This window comes from Gouania willdenowi, unplaced genomic scaffold, assembly GCF_900634775.1.
Source record: "Gouania willdenowi unplaced genomic scaffold, fGouWil2.1 scaffold_129_arrow_ctg1, whole genome shotgun sequence".
NCBI lineage: Eukaryota > Metazoa > Chordata > Actinopteri > Blenniiformes > Gobiesocidae > Gouania > Gouania willdenowi.
In genome coordinates, this window is record NW_021144877.1 from 304003 (window position 1) to 321653 (window position 17651).

The window sequence follows — 17651 nt, forward strand, 5'->3', positions numbered from 1 at the left end:
TTCTGGAGTGAGTCTGCATGTGCAGAGTTAAATGTGATCTTAGTGTGAAAGTCTTTCCACACTGTTCACATCTGTGAGCTTTGATTCCACGGTGAATGAGGACATGTCGACTGAGGGTTCCAGATCGATTAAAAGTCTTTCCACATTCATCACATTCAAACTTTTTAACTCCAGTATGAACGACTTTGTGATTTATTAAGTTAGAACTGTGGTTAAACGCTTTTCCACACTGGTCACAGCTAAACGGCTTTGATCCAGAATGGATTCTTTGATGTACAGTGAGGTGTGATTTCTTGGTAAAGGCCTTCCCACACTGGTCACATGTATGTTTAGCTTTAACTCCAGCTTGGCTCTGCTGTTGAACTCTTTGCTCTGAAGTTTTTATCTTAGATTTGTTTCTTTGTTGTGGCTGAGCTTCATGGTCCTGAGAACGTTGAGGTGTCACTTTGTTCTGGCTTCCAGAGTCCTGTAGAACAGTTAGAAATTAAACACAGAGAAGGAACCAAACAAACATCAGTTGTTAAACCCCCAGCCCTAAACCAGCTCAATGTGGAAAAATGAACATTGGCACGTTAGCGCCCCCTACAGAGTGAAGATAATTTAATATGAGACAAATGTCCTATTGTAACACTTTTCCTAGGGTGTTTCACTGACAGGGTTCAAAGTCACTGCAGATCATCTAGAGAAGTGGGACACCAAAAGAGATCCATGGATTTTGGATTTCATGAAGTTTTATGGTGTTTGCAGGGCAGAGCCATGAATCTTGGCCTCATTTTTTTTCTTTTTAATACACGTAATGACTCCAAAAAACATACATTACAGAAAAATACACCAAACAAAATAAAATATAAAAATTAGTAAAAAAAAAACAACAAACACATTTATCATGCACATGTCCCATAGAATTAAACCAGGGAAATCACACACGTTTTTAATAAATGATCTTTTTATGAATATAGAAAGTGAGAAACTTCCTTTACTTCTTTTATCAATTAATTAATTTAAATCTAATTTTAAACCGTATTTAATTTGCAGAATACCATACCAGATACTTGTTAAGCTTATTTTCTACAATGCTTGTCCAGCTTGAAAGAACATGGATGGAGAACAAGTAAGACGTGAGATCATCTCAGCTTTTAAAAGTTTATTCAGTTTTGTTGTAGGTTTTGTAGCAGGTTGAAAACCTTAAAGAAAAGGATGAAAAAGAGAGAAAGGAACAATGAGCTCTAATCAAAAGTTTTTAAACAGATGAACCACATGAGCTTTTCCTATTTTAAACATTTTATTTATTAAATGAATTAATTTTCTGCCATTTAATATTTAAAGTTTTTAAATCAACCTACAATGTTTAACTATTTCTATTTGTAAAATTAAATCATGTGCTTTGCTGTACAAATGTTACCCATTTTAATTAAAGTCTAACTTTTCAACAATTATTAATTTTAGTATTTATGTAAATATATTTATCTGAAACTCAACCAATATTTATTACTCTTAACATCTGTGATTTTATTCTTCATTGTTTTAACCTAAATTACACTATGAAATCACAGATATTATACCAATTGGATCAAATATTACCTTAATGTATTTTGACTAAGATGTCACTAAACAAACAAACTGGTAAAGCCAAACACTTTGGCTGTAGAGTTAACTTACATTTGGGTCAAAATACATATAAACATGGAATCAGCCTGTGTACTTTAACATGACCTATATTCTAACTTAAATACGTGCTTTTAGGAGCTTAAAATAAACCATAATAATTCAATAAATCTGAAGATACTCACTAACAACATCTCTGAGCTCCTCCACTACATTATCTGAGAGTCCAAACACACAGGTGTAATGGATTGTCAGTCAAAGTAGTAGAAGGAGGAGCTAAGACCTAATACTTATGTTGGGGCTCCATCTAGTGTCTAAGGTGGAGTGGACGGAACAGGTGAGAAGTGAGAGAAAGTTGAGAGTGTTGGGAGAGGTGTTTTCTTCTGGAGTCTTGGAGCATTTGGAGTGCCTTTGTTCTTTTCTTCATTTTTGGCAAACCAATACTGGGTTCAAAACATCGACACGATACTTTTTAAATGAAAAATTATATTTTTAGTTGATTAATTATTATTATCATATTTAAGTGTTTTTTCTAAATATATTTGGTGTAGTAGAGGTGTGTGTAGATGTGACCTAATAAAGACTGTTAGTCATTTTCATGCTATGAGAGTGATTTTTTTTTAAAAAAAAAGAAGTCCTTGCTGATTAATGACAGTATTTAAGGTTATTGAATAAAAAACATCAGAAAATCAGAGTGTTTTTTTATTAATATTATTATTATATTTGACATAATAAAGACTGTCAGTTGTTTTCAGGCTATTACAGTAACTGTTAAAGAAGTCTTTGATAAATTATTCTACTTTTTATGATTATTTACAAATAAAAATGATTTAAAAACCATTTAACAGTATTTTCTTACCATTTTGTCTGTAGGAGACTTAATACTGATGGTAGAGCTGCACGATTTTGACAAAAAACCTAATTGCAATTTTTCTGATATATTGTGATTTCGATTCGATTTATGTTTTTAAAAATATTTTATACATTTAAATTCAGATTAGGTTTTTTTTCCCCGCATCATTTGTTTTTAAATTTCTTTTTTTTCTTTTTTTTAATAAATTTCAATACATTTTTTAACTCCTGTAAGGAAACAAAATACTTATAAATAAAAAAACCCACAATTAAACAAAAATCTATGTCAGAAATAAAGTAAAAGGGAGGGGGCGCTAGTGAGTATCGTATGGAGTAGACGTGTTTTACCTGGGCTGCTCACCATGCAATAATTTATTCAATCATTTTGCCATATTTTACAGCAATTTGTCAATTATATGCATCATTTTCCATCTTTGAGTCATTGAGCATGACAAGACCCAAGGCTAACCGCGGAAAGAACTTGGAGGGAGGCCCTCGCGAGGACGAGGAAGCACCGGTGGCGGAGCATGGGGAGCCTCTCGCAGGGCCCGTTTTTCCAGGAAGTGAAAGTGGGTCGGTGAATGTTCTTTCTGCAATAGAGAATATGAGAAAAATGATGACAGACTTCTTCGATACATTAGAGGCGTCTCTTGCATCCACCCAAGCATCTTTGGTCGCCTCAGGAACCGTGTGAAAGATGTGGAAGAAGCTAGCTCGCTCAGACTACTGTATGACCACCGCCTCACCGCTCTGGAACAAACGTGCACAAGGGTGCACGCAGAAAATGGTGCGCTTCGTCTGAAGCTGATCGATCTTGAGGCTCGCTCTAGGCAGCAGAATATCAAGATTGTGGGTCTCCCTGAAAAGATTGAGAATGGGCGCCCAACTGAGTTTGTGACGGAGTTTATTACGGGAGTTCTCAGTGCTGGCAATTTTCCAAAGCCCGTGGATGTGGATCGAGCACACCGCATTGGAAGGCAACCCTCTGCCAATGACGCGCGGCTGTGCATAATGATTGCCCAGATTCATCATTTCCAGACGAGGGAGAGGATACTGCAGCTGGCCCGTCATCAGTTTCCCCTGAGTCACAACGGCAAGCCGATCCACATATTTCCGGATTATCCAGCAGAGGTGATGAAGGAGCGGCAGGCTTTTCATGGCGCTCGTAAAAAGCTCCGAGATGCCGGTGAGCGGACCGACTTCATTTATCCAGCACGGCTGCGGGTTACCCATGGTAACACTGAGAAGGTGTTTTCCTCACCACGGGAGGCGGAGGACTTTGCAGGAACTTTACATTGACCAGATATGGATCGGCACACATCATGGTATGTGACTTTTATTGTGCAATTATTCCGACGAGGACGTTTTTATGACCGTTTTTCTCTTTTGCATTGCTGGAATGAGAGCCACAAGAACTTAGTGTTAGAGCCGACCTGTAGCTCAAGACTTCATATGGTCCGGCAACCCCTGTATGATTATTTAGGGTTATTGTTCTCACTTTGTTTGGGAAAGTGGGGCAGGGGGGAGGGGGGCAATGTTCTTTAGGTTTGGTTTTATGTCTTGTTTTTATTATTAGTGTTTGTTTTTCTAGGGGTGCATGTTTACCTACTTTAATTATAAATGCATCCTAGTTCACCTCCTCTAGGTGGCGGTATCACCTTTACCAGTTGGAATGTTAGGGGAATGGGTCATGTACTCAAACGTGCTAAGGTCTTCTCCCATTTAAAGTCACTGTCTGCTGATATTATTTTTCTACACTGGCTCCCAGTCAGCCTCAGAATAGACTTTAAAGTTCTGCTGCTGGTGTATAAATCTGTGAATGGGTTTGGTCCAGAATACATCAGTGACATGATAGTCAGGTATGAACCCAGCAGGTCTCTCAGATCTATGGACACAGATCAGATAGTGGAGCCTAGAGCTCACAGTAAACATGGTGATGCTGCTTTTAGTTGTTATGCTGCAAAGAAGTGGAACAAACTGCCAGCAGAGCTGAAGTCAGCATCACATGTGAACATTTTTAAATCAAAGTTAAAGGGACTTTTTTTCTCTACTGCATATGATTGAGAGAGAGATTTTTTGTCATGTTGTTGATGTAATGATGATTTTACTGATGATTTTAATTGATTTTACTGATGATTTTAATTGATTTTACTGATGATTTTAATTGATTTTACTGATGATTTTAAATGTTCTTATTGATTTTAAACAATTGAATGTTTTATCATGTAAAGCACATTGAGTTGCCTTGAGTATGAAATGCGCTATACAAATAAATTTGCCTTGCCTTGCCTTACAGGAAACACATATAAGACCTGCCAAAGAAAAATGACTACGGTGTTCCTGGGTTAACCAAATTTTCCAGTCCACCTTTTCAGTCAGGCCCGGGGAGTTACCATTTTGATTCGTAAAACTATTCCATTTAGACATATTTCTACTATCAGTGACCCAAACCATAGATATATTTTGGTAAGAGGCTATATTTACTCATTTCACGTTACGCTTTTGAATGTTTACGCTCCAAATTTTGATGATCCAGCCTTTTCATTAAAATATTTAATAAACTGCCTAACTCCCCTGACACACACATTATTATTGGTGGAGACTTCAATTGTGTGCTAGATAATTTTTTGGACAGGTCAGCCAATACAACCCAATTATCTGCATCCTCCACACTGTTAAATAATTGAATGTCTTCTATGAATCTGGTAGATATTTGGAGACTGCAGTATCCCACAAAAAGAGATTATTCTTTTTTTCCACTAAGACACAAATCATATTCTGGGATAAATTATTTTATATTGGACTCTAGTTTGATTTCTAATGTGATCTCTTCAACTTATAATATTTTAATCTCTGATCATTCTCCAACATCCTTGGTCCTTGACCTTAACCATAAGAGACAATATTATAACTGGCGATTTCATCCCTCACTCCTTCTAAGTTTATGTCTGCAAAAATCTCTGAGTTTCTGGAAACTAATGACAATTCTGAGGTTAATGACTCACCCTATGGGAAACTTTTAAGGTCGTCAGCAGAGGTCATATTATCTCTTTTGAGACCTCTATGAGGAGGGAGGAGAAGAAGCGTCTTGCAGAGATAGAAAATGTACTTCTGCAGTTGGAAACTGCTTATTGATCCCCCAGTCCCCCTACTCTACAAAATATTCTGAAATTGAAATATGAATATAATACTCTATTGTCTGATCAGGTGCGGGACCAGCTTCTTAAATTAAGGCAAAGACATATTGAGCTCGTGGATAAGCCCCATAAACTTCTATCTAGGCAGTTAAGAGGCTTATAGGCCAGCAGAACTATTCATAAAATCAGGTTAAAAACAGGAGAAGTAGTTGTTGACCCAAACGGCATTAATGATCGTTTTAAAGAGTATCACGAGCAACTCTATATGTCAAAAGCAATTGGGAATCTATCTGACTGGTTTGGTGGTCTAGCTCTTCCTAAGTTAAGTAAGATTCCACAAGATGCCTTAAATTTAAATATCTCAACTCAGGAAATTTTGGATGCCATAAAATCTTTTCCTAATGGTAAGACTGCAGGACCGGTCGGCTTCAGCATTGAACTATATAAAAAGTACTCTGAAAAGTTGGCTCCCCTCCTTTTGAGAATGTTTACACACTCATTTGAAACTTGTAAATGTCCTCGCACTTTGTATGAGGCCAATATTTCACTGATACCGAAGGAGGGCAGGGATGAGACTGAGCATAAACATGAGAGAGGCAGTAAAATGGCCGCCCTTTGCTTAGATGCGGAAAAGGCATTTGACCAATTGGAGTGGCGATACATGTTGAGAGCTTTGGAGGAGTTTGGGTTTGGCAATCAGTTTATCTCTTGGATTCAATTGTTATATGGCCAGCCCTCTTCTTCCATTTTAACTAATCAAGAAACGTCGGCCCCCTTTCTGTCACACCGTGGTACACGGCAGGGCTGTCCACTCAGCCCCTTGTTGTTTGCAATTGCAATTGAACCTCTTGCCATCAGTATTAGACACCACACTCTTGTTAGACCCATTCACCTGGGGAATATAGACCATCACCTTTCTTTATGCGCGGACGACGTTGTAATTTCCCTCTCACAGCCTGAACAGTCCATCCCTGTTCTACTTGACCTCATAAAATCTTTTGGCAAAGTCTCAGGATACACGATTAATTGGCAACCTGTCTAACTGATGACCTCCTTCTGATTGTGTTGCTAGTTGCTGCTTGTAACTGTAGCTGTTCCTTTGATGTCTAAATAAACTCTGCACTATGAGCTCAGAAATAAGTCTTTTCACAATAAGAGTCAGACTAGTGTTGTGTATGAGACAAGCTCAGTTAAAGGCAGTAACAGAGGCTAACGCTGCTAAAAAGTCAGATCAGTGATGTCACACACAGTGAGAACAAGTTGATCTGAACTGGTTCTAGAGCCACAAATAGAAACAATAAAGTCTAACAACAACATGTGATTCTTGGAGGATCTTCTTATTCACACACTGCATTATTAAAGAATATGTGTAAAAGCTGACATTTCTTATCAGGGCTCATCATGTTATGGCTGATCTGTTGTTGTACTTCCTGTCTGTGTCATTGAGCAGTTGGAGGTCACATGTTCCACCAGAAGTCCAGCTGATGTTCAGCTTTAAAGGTGTCCTTCACTGGTTCCACATTCACTGGTTTTGTTCCACGTTTGCTGAAAGACTTCAATCCACTCATTTCTCACCTTTTCTGAGGAGTCCATGTTTGCTGTCACAGCTGAGAGATTCCACAATCCTCCTTCAGATGCCTCCATTCACCTGTACCATCAGCATGGACTCAGCTCCACCTGAAGGATGGAAGAGACGGAATAAAAACCGATAAAAATAAAATCCACTGTTAAATGCAGAAAGTGACATAATGTGAATGAAACGCTGTCATCGTGAGACAAAAGGAAATGTTTCAGGGGACCGTTCATTTGGTGCACCCCAGCACCCCTCCTGGTCCTGAGCTAAACAACATGTTGAAGCGTCCACCTGAAACACGTCTAAACTACCAAAATACTGAGCAGACCAGTTCCCACGTAACGTTTGTGTGTCTGTGAAGCTACGGCCATTTCTGGTGAAGAGCTGCAGTTGTTCTGTTGTGGACGAGACCAACGATGACAGGGATTGTAGAGTCTGAAACATCATAGGTGTAAGATATGTTATAGTGTGTGTGGTTTTTATTACTTTATTAGTTATAGTTAAATGATTAAACGATAGTTAGAATATGAAATTATCCATGATTAACTGTGTGTGTGTGTGTGTGTGTATGTGTGTGTGTGTGTTTGCAAAACATATCCATTGTCCACCATAGCTGGTTTAAACTAGTTTGGGCCAGTGTGGGGGTATGTGACCCACTGCATGGACATATGAGCTGTTTCTCCCCCAAAGTTTTAGTGTTACCATATATGGTATTAACCCTGCACCCAGAGCGTTGTTGCACAGCCCTCTGGGTGTGGTCTATGTTTTCTATAATAAATACCTAGTTCTGAGGCATCACCGTCAGAGCAATCCAACTTATATCGGACTTCTGTGTCTCTTTTTTTTGGGTTTTTCTCCGAGCTGCAGCTCGCACCTCTCTGCCTCTGGTCGCCTTTTAAGTCAGATAGTGTTTTTCTCCTTGAGTTGTGATTGAGCAACGGTCTTAACGTATTTAGACCTAACATTCACTGGTGCCGAAACCCGGGACCTTACATCTTTTCTTCTGGATCGGTGCGGGCGCAACCGGACCATTAGTAAAACTGCCGGCACCCCCTCCTTTGCAGGGGTGGTCGCAGCTTGTTCCAGCACCGACCCGGAGGGTGAGTGACGGGTCCCACGAACCAGGGAGAGCACTGACGAGGTGAGAAGCAGTTTTCTTTTCACCATAGTACCCGTGACGTACAACGGGGAGTGAAGACCGTGGTGGGTGACGTAATACTCACACGGCGTGGTAAAGGGACAGAGGGCAGACGGGAGTTGTTGTGTGGTGTTTCTTTGTGTGGTATTTCTTTGTTGTGACAGTGTCTGTAAATCCTGTGCTGAGAACATGGGTAACGCGCAGCGTAAAGCATTGATGGAAAATAATGATGTGAAATTCATGCAGAGAAAGTATCCCGGTAGTTGTTGCTATCTAGAAGATTGGTACAAAAATTGTGGGTTTGCAGGGAAATTGTCAGATGAAGCTGGAATAGAGAAAGTGTCTATCTGGTGTGAGGGAAAAAGAGTGAAGGCATTAAAAAAGTTACGTCCTAAGCAGGCTGAGTTAATAGCAGACCACTTAAGAGTAGTGTGTATCTGGAAAGATGCTATGAGTATTAGGAAAACACAGATAGAGAAAGGTGAAGAGAGAAGGAAACAGAAAGTGTTAGCAGCAGCTAAAATACAGCCTTGTGATGAGACCGTGTGTGCACCGCGTAGAGTTGAGGAGACAGATCAGCAACAGATTGGAGCTGCAGGGGGATCACAGCAGGGGGGTGCAGTTGTAGGACAAGAAACAAAGGGACCTGTGACTAGGGCAGCTAAACAAAAGTCAAAACAGATGAAAGAAAGTGTTAACAGTGAGGAGGATGAGCAATATCACATAGCTCAGGCGGGAATAGAGAAAAATCTATATCCAATTTTGCCTATGATTGAGGTGGCTAATCCTCGTTCAGGAGAACTCCTAAACCCACAGGATCCATTACAGGGTGCACATCCCCCACAGCTGTTGTTGTTTCGGCCATGGACGGAACAAGAGGCATTAGATGCCTGTAGGGGCGTATGTGATGTCGAGAATGACCCGACTGCTTATGCTGAACAAGTACGTGGGTTGATTGAGACATGGCATTTAAATGGACTGGAGGTGGAAAAGGTTTTAAAACTAACACTTAGACACCGATATCCAGTAGTGGTGGGCGGTTTTACCGGGAGACAAGTTAACCGTCAGCCCCTAGCACATAACTCTAATGAGCTGCGACAGCAGGTTGAAGCACTGATGCAAAGAGTGAGAGCGACTTACACTAAACCCCCAAGCCACGAAGAAATAAGTGCGTGTCGTCAGAAATCAGACGAGACGCCAATGGAATATCGTGCCCGTTTAGAAACGGTTTTTAGGACTAATAGCGGGCTTCCTCATTCTCCGCAGGCGGATAATCCATACCAAATACAGCTAAAAATGTGGTTAATCAGTGGTTTGTTGCCAAACGTGTCAGATTTCATAAAAAGAAACTGTGTCACACACCGTACCCTCACTGTTCCAGAGCTAATGGAATGGGCCGAACATGCTTATGAAGTCACTGAAAGAAAGAAAATAAAAACTGAGTCAGCTAATGTTAATGTATTGGCTGAGGCCATGGCTGCAGCCCTAGTGAGCCAACGCTCAGGGTTTAAAAGACAGGGAAAAAAGCCATATCGCACCAGAACGCCTGATGAGGAAAAACAAGCAAAAATAGATCGAGAAAAAAGACAATGTTTCATTTGTCATGAGGAAGGACATATGGCAAGAGATTGCCCAAAAAGAAAGCAAAAAACAGACCATACGTCGTTCGGGCAAACTCCTCGGCAGTGACGCCAGGACTGGCCGGAGGGAAATGTAATCAGTGACTCCGGAACAGATAATGAAACCTCAGAATGTGACATAGCCTTTTTAGGGCAAGATGAGGATGTTAACCAATATGACAATGATTTACCTGCAGAATATGAACATCCCCCACCTTTAAATCCAAATCATGTTGTTGATTTCTCCATTTATGCAGCTGTAACATTAACACATGACAAATACCCAAAACGTACATTGTTGGTGGGACCAAAACAAACACCAGTCACTTTTCTGTGTGATACAGGGGCTGATGTTTCTGTCCTCCGTGATCAGGTGGAGGGCGTAGTCACTTCCAAAAAGGTTATTGGCATAGTGGGAGTAGGTGGAAAGCCTCAATATGCATGTTGGTCTGAGGAGGTCATTGTGCAAGATGAAGATGGTTCATATTACACACACCCATTTATTTTGACAACTGATTGTCCCTTCAATTTAATGGGAAGAGATCTCCTCAGTAAGTTACAGATCAGTTTAGTGCCAACGGCTAATGGAATAGTGCCAAAGAAATTTTTATCAGATACTAAAGAATCACTTATGGTGTTGCAAAGCCCAGTCATTCCTAATAAATTCTATACATTGGATCCAGTGTCAACAGGCCCTCGGTCAGTGGTTGGGTCTATGGAAGAACTGCGGGCTAAAATAGCTAAAACATTTGTCGTTCCCACAGAAGCACAGACACAGTGGCCACCACATGTTACAATGATGTATGTCAGACCTGATGGACCCCTGCCAGGTCAACCAGACTGGCAACGGAGACCAGACCTGTCCCCTGAGGGCAGAGCAGCTGCTAAAGCCTGGGAGGAAAAGTTTCTGCGATTGTCACCACAGAAAATAACATTGACAGACGTTTGTTGGTCTCCAGATGGATGGATTATAATCAGAGTGACGTTGCCTCCAGAGCTGACACCAATAAACCCCCACGGTTTCCACACATTTGCTTACAAAAACCGGCACATAAACAGTGGAAAGATGCAAATGATCTGTTGGCTGCACTTCCTGTCAAGAATGACCTTTGGAGGAAAGAGAGACACAATGTAGTCACATACAGAGGCTCCTTTTGTGGCTTTGTGAAAAAACAAATGTTGAACTGGTGTACTTTGGCGCCCCCTGCTGTGCATTTGGATGCATGACTGTCTGTGTGCACTCTGAAATCAGATGACTTCCCTTCAGTGCCATCATGTCTGTGGGCTACATCAAAAACAGATGTTGGACTTATGACAACCGCAACATCTGTAACCATAGATCCAGCCACATCCCACAGGCCTCGAATTAGACAATATCCACTCAAATCAGATGCAAAAGAAGGAATAAAGCCTGTTATTAATGATTTACTGACTGCAGGCGTGTTACAGGAACATGACGCAGCTGAATGCAACACCCCCATCTTCCCTGTAAAAAAGCCACAGGGGGGCTGGAGAATGGTGCATGATTTAAGAGCAGTAAATCAGGCTGTTAAATCACGAGCTCCAAATGTACCAGACCCACACACATTGTTAAATGAATTACGACCTCATCAAAAATGGTTCACTGTAATTGATTTAAGTAATGCATTTTTCTCCATTCCTCTTCATAGTACAGCTCAGGGGTGGTTTGGATTCACATTTGAGAACAAAAAATACTCTTACACTCGCCTTCCACAAGGGTTTTGTGATAGCCCTACGATTTTTACAGCGGAGATTAACAGATGCATCAGCCACCACACGTGGCCAGAGACCACACAGATAATTGTTTATGTTGATGACATTTTATTGGCAAGTCCCACCAAAGCGGAAAATGAAACAGAGGCAATCAGGCTGTTCACACATTTGGCAAAAACAGGAAATAAGGCCTCATTGGAAAAACTCCAATTTACACAGGAAAAAGTAACATTCCTTGGACATAACATTTCAGCTGAAGGGAAAGAACTTACTACATCACGTAGGGAAGCAGTACAAATGGCACCAAAACCGCTTACCGTCAGACAAATGATGGCCTTTTTAGGCCTAGGGAATTATTGCAGGTCGTGGATCGTTGATTATGCTATCATAACTGCCCCATTACAGAATCTAATGTTAGACACACATCAAACTTTAAGCGCACCTTTGCAGTGGACACCTGAAGCGGAAGAAGCATTTACAAAAGTGAAACAAATCATAACAGGAACAGGGGTGATGGCGCTGCCAGATTACAACAAGCCATTTACACAGTCTGTTGACTGTAAGAACGGTTACATGACATCAGTACTACTACAGCAATATGGTGAGAAGCAACGACCAATAGCCTATTACTCTAAACGATTAGATGATGTGGCTAGGGCACTTCCCCATTGCGTTCAGGCGGTTTGCGCCGCAGCCATGGCTGTGCACGCGTCTGCTGAAGTAGTGTTGTTCCATCCTTTGACACTGTTAGTCAGCCATGCAGTTGACATCCTGTTAACACAAACAAAAATGTCATTCTTATCTCCTGCCAGGTTTTTACACCTTACTAACACCTTATTGTCCCCAGCCAACCTCACTCTAAAGCGCTGTGCTGCTTTTAACCCAGCTACATTAATACCAACAGCTGACGATGGGACACCGCATGACTGTGGACAGTTAGTGTCGGTGACATGCAAGCCACGTCCAGATTTGACAGACATTCCATTGGAAGACGGAGATGTAGTGTTTGTAGATGGCTCCTCCTCCAAAGCACCTGATGGAACAAATCATACTGGTTATGCAGTAGTTACATGCGACACTGTGTTGAAATCAGGCAAATTGGCTGGAAATCAGTCTGCACAGGCAGCTGAAATCGTGGCCTTGACAGAAGCCTGTAGACTTTTCAAAGGCAAGAAAGTCACAATTTACACTGATAGCCAGTATGCTTTTTCCACAGTTCATGTGTTTGCTGCTCAGTGGGCTAGGAGAGGTATGAAGACATCTAGTGGTAAGCCTGTGCAACATGCCTCCTTGTTAAAAGACCTTCTTGCTTCAGTCCTCTTACCTACATCATTGGCGATATGTAAATGCAAGGCACATACTGGCGCCACTGATGCTGTCTCTCTGGGTAACGCGAAAGCTGATGTTGAAGCTAAAAAAGCTGCTTTTACTGAAGCACTTACTGTTCAGTTGTTGCCTGTTGATGTTGTACCACTTGGCTTGCCGGATGAAGTCCTGATTGATATGCATGCTAATGCTCCTGAAAATGAAAAAACAAAATGGGTTACTGAAGGTGCTGTTAAAAATGACTCTGGAGTATTTATGTTAAATGACAAGCCGTGTTTGCCTAGATGTTTGTTTGACATCGATGCTAGAATGAGCCATGGGTTGGCCCATGTCTCAACAGGAGGGATGGTAGACATAGTCAAACAGTCATTTCATATACCACTAGGACTCCAAACCCATTTTAAAAACTTTTGTCGTCAGTGCATCATCTGTTGTCGTCATAACCCTCAGGGTAATGTTAGGCCCCCTCGGGGTAAAACGCCAGCTGGTACATATCCTTTTGAGGTCATTATGATGGATTTCATAACACTGCACACTATTCAGAGGTATACGTATTGTTTGGTTCTGGTGGACTCATTCTCAAAATGGGTCACCATAGTGCCCGCTAAAACAAATGATGCAATGACAGTGGCAAAGGCCCTTTTGACACGTATAATACCTCAACATGGCATCCCACGACAGATTTGGAGCGACAATGGACCCCATTTTGTTAACAGAGTAATACTCCTGCTGACAGAAGCCATGGGCATTGAATTAAAACATCACTGCTCCTACCACCCAGCTAGTGCTGGATTGGTAGAACGCAACAATGGTACCATTAAAAACAGATTAAAAAAAGCTGTAGAACAAACAAACAGGCCCTGGCCAGAGTGTGTTAACCTGGTAGAAATGTACATGCGCATAACACCAAACACACAGGGTTTGACCCCCTTTGAGGTTGTCACAGGACGACCTTTTCACCTACCCCTCACCAGTTCTAAGTGGGTGCAGGATCAGGAGGGAGAGTTGGATCCAATAACAAAATGGATGGTTAAATTATTCACAGATGCTGAAATTGTTAAAGCTAATACACTGCCTAGTCTCTCTTTACCTGTTTCAGATCCCCTGCGTCCTGGTGATTGGGTCCTCATCAAGGTGATTAAGAGAAAACACTGGTGTACTCCACGGTGGGACGGTCCTTACACAGTTCTGCTAACCACACCAACTGCATTTAAGATAGCTGAAAGGCAGACGTGGATACACCAATCACACGGGAAAAAGGTACTGAAACCCACCACAGCAGGTGATACACCCTAGTAAAACACAGAGATGGATCTGTTGTTCCTCCTCCTCCTCGTGGGATCCCAGGAAGTGCTAGCAGGGGCTCTAAGCTCACCTTGGTATGATTACACAGGTAGATGCCCCAAGGGCCTTAACCTCGTTATGTGCATACCACAAATACCGGACATTTTAAGTGACGTTACAATTCCACTAGAGGCCCTGACTAATAAAGGCTACGAGCCATGGAAACATGGTAAGGACTATGCAAATTATGATTGGTACATGCAAGTCCTGAGGGCAGACCGAATATGGGCTGATCATGGTTGGTCTGAGGTACCCCTCCATACAAGCTACACCCCTATTACCTGGCCCATCACATCATCTACACGTACCGTTACAGCGGCATATCTGTCATTGCGAAAAACAGTTGTCCAGAAACAAAACATCCTACTCCTAACCGTTAACACCACCGCGGTACCTCCTTCTTGTTTATTTATGGGATTCCGCCCTGACGTACAAGGATTAGATCCCATTTTTTGGATGGATATTTGTATTACACCTCCGGCCACTCCCGTTGTAATTAAACCACGCACGGACATAGTGTTGTCTCCTGAGGCTAAACAGAATATACGAGTTATCAATGCTAAACCTATGTCAACTGAAGAACCTGACTCGTTACTCGCATTACTGTCTGAACATAACAATCACGTCCATCATCGTCTGCGCGCTAATTCTTGGTACCGTATGGTAGAACTATCTGCACGAACAGTAACTAATGATAGTTGCTATGTTTGCTCACATCTGCCGCATGCTGTAACATCCCCAACTTTGTTGTCTGCGTCCCTGCCAGCCCCTGACTCAAAGAACGTGATAGATTGTTTACAAAATAAGTCCCTGATCTCGTGCCCTCCTGTTCTACCAGTGCTAAAGACCCTCGAACCCCTAGGTCAGGCTGCTAAACACCTAAACACGAATGATGTCCCTTGTGGTAATTATACTCACTGCTATCCTTTATGCGTACGATTTATTAGTCCACCAACTAACACCAAAGGTCTACCATCAGTAGACATAAACCATTGTGCTACCGTTCGGAACGTCAGTACGGTTGTCCCAATGTTTGCTAGAGACGGTGTTTGGTTGAAGTGCGGTGACAAAGTTTATCCTTCCCCTCCAACTAATATGTCAGCCGTTTGTGTACCAGTAGCAGTCACAGATGGGTCTTTCATAGTTCATATGACAATGCCTAGTCGTTCTCGTCGTGAGATTATAACCTTCACACCTCATGATGCAATATGGGGCTCAGATGTCCCTCACGAACATAGATATTGGTCAACTAGTCAAAAAGTCGTTCATGCTCTTTTTCCTAACATAGGCGTGGGTAAGAATTCCCTTATGATAGAGACCCTCCAATACCGCCTTCACATGCTTCTTAATGCTACTTTAGCTGTTAATAACAAAATGAATGCTAGAACAGCGGCCACCGCGCAAATGGCTATTCAGAACCGTATGGCCTTAGATACGATTTTAGCTTCCACAGGTGGTGTGTGTGCTATGGTGGGTGCTACCTGCTGTACATACATACCTAATAACTCCTCGGAGTCCATCGAGGACGCCCTGCAAACACTCCGCAACCTGGAAGGTGCCATGTCAGCTGACGAGTCCAATGTCCATTCATCCGGGTGGGACTGGCTGTTCCAAGGCTCCTGGTTCCAATTTCTGCTACGTCTGGGTCTCCCTCTTCTGGCTGTGCTGCTGGTCGTTGGTCTTGCCTGCTGCTGCATCGTCCCCTGTGTGAAGAAAGGCATAGACAACATGATCATCGGTGCTATGCAGGTCCAGGCTTCCCCAGAGTACCAACTCCATGTGATGGGTCTCTCCCCTTCTGCCCCATTGATGGACTAAGACCCTGCCACATCTTCCCATCACCACAGTGAGCGGTAAAGGTTCACTGCTACTGAGGGTCATGTGCTAGTAACCTCTGACCCTCCCTTACCAACTCCAAAAACACACTGAGACCTAAAGCCCCATTTTCGACACCATGGTTTTGGGTCATCATTTGTACATACACCCTGAACTGTTTCCAGATCACCGTGGATCAGAATCGATGTTCGCCCCAGCAGGGGGGGACGGTGGGGAATTTTTCCCGTACTAGCTGTCGGGTTTTCGCCCCACCTCACGGTGGTCATCCCTGTTGTTTTGGTCCTGTGATGGCACCGGGTAAACCTGTGAAGACGTCCGTCTGCTTGATGTTTTCCAAACCCACAACAGGGCGGATATGTAAGATATGTTATAGTGTGTGTGGTTTTTATTACTTTATTAGTTATAGTTAAATGATTAAACGATAGTTAGAATATGAAATTATCCATGATTAACTGTGTGTGTGTGTGTGTGTGTATGTGTGTGTGTGTGTTTGCAAAACATATCCATTGTCCACCATAGCTGGTTTAAACTAGTTTGGGCCAGTGTGGGGGTATGTGACCCACTGCATGGACATATGAGCTGTTTCTCCCCCAAAGTTTTAGTGTTACCATATATGGTATTAACCCTGCACCCAGAGCGTTGTTGCACAGCCCTCTGGGTGTGGTCTATGTTTTCTATAATAAATACCTAGTTCTGAGGCATCACCGTCAGAGCAATCCAACTTATATCGGACTTCTGTGTCTCTTTTTGTTGGGTTTTTCTCCGAGCTGCAGCTCGCACCTCTCTGCCTCTGGTCGCCTTTTAAGTCAGATAGTGTTTTTCTCCTTGAGTTGTGATTGAGCAACGGTCTTAACGTATTTAGACCTAACAATAGGTTCATGATAACTTGATAGCTTCTAATACTGTACAATATTCTGCCCTCTAGTGGTGAAATAACTGATGCATTTGTTTTTGTTTAATCATTATAGTCTGGAATGATGTCATCAGGATGATTTAAATTAGTTTAAATGAAGTTGATCAAAACTTAATCAATAAACCTGATCAGATTCAGTAAACCATTGATCACTGAGGGGAAATATGGTGATATTAATGACATATTTAATTAAAAAGAAACAGTTTTTGTTTAAATATATTTGTAATATATTTTCTAAATAAACGAAATTTTAAAAAAATGTGAAAAACACGGAATTTGGAAAAAAAAAAGATTTTACAGTAGCTAATGACCTTAGTTCCTCTTCAGTTTTAGATGGAAATGGTTCATCATTCAGTTATTAATCAGTTTATAGCATGTCCATTTATTAGTGTTTTTATGACAATTTGGATAAAAATAAAGAATAATGGAGTGATTAAAAATTAAATAAAACAATACAAAATTACTGGATTACTAAGTTTCTCATGAGAATGCAAAATAAATACATGATACACAAAAAATGTCCACTTAAAAAACTAATAAAAACTGATACATTTATTCCTGATTTTAAAGTGTA

The 17651-nt window shown here is 41.5% G+C and overlaps 2 long non-coding RNA genes across 2 annotated transcripts in view; both read right to left on the reverse strand.

The window, feature by feature from the left end:
• Positions 1-259: 259 nt before the first annotated feature.
• The window catches only part of LOC114458565 (uncharacterized), a 30037-nt gene continuing 12645 nt past the window's right edge, over positions 260-17651 (reverse strand). Inside the window, exons 2-3 of the long non-coding RNA XR_003673062.1 lie at positions 7170-7271; positions 260-466 (exon numbers count right to left, since the gene is read on the reverse strand). This is a non-coding gene — a long non-coding RNA (uncharacterized LOC114458565). The remainder of the gene's footprint in view (positions 467-7169; positions 7272-17651) is intronic.
• On the reverse strand, positions 12032-16081 carry LOC114458566 (uncharacterized). The gene is made up of 5 exons (XR_003673063.1): positions 15827-16081; positions 14075-14203; positions 13101-13177; positions 12561-12691; positions 12032-12429 (listed from the first exon to the last, which is right to left on the reverse strand). It is a non-coding gene; the product is annotated as an uncharacterized LOC114458566 (long non-coding RNA).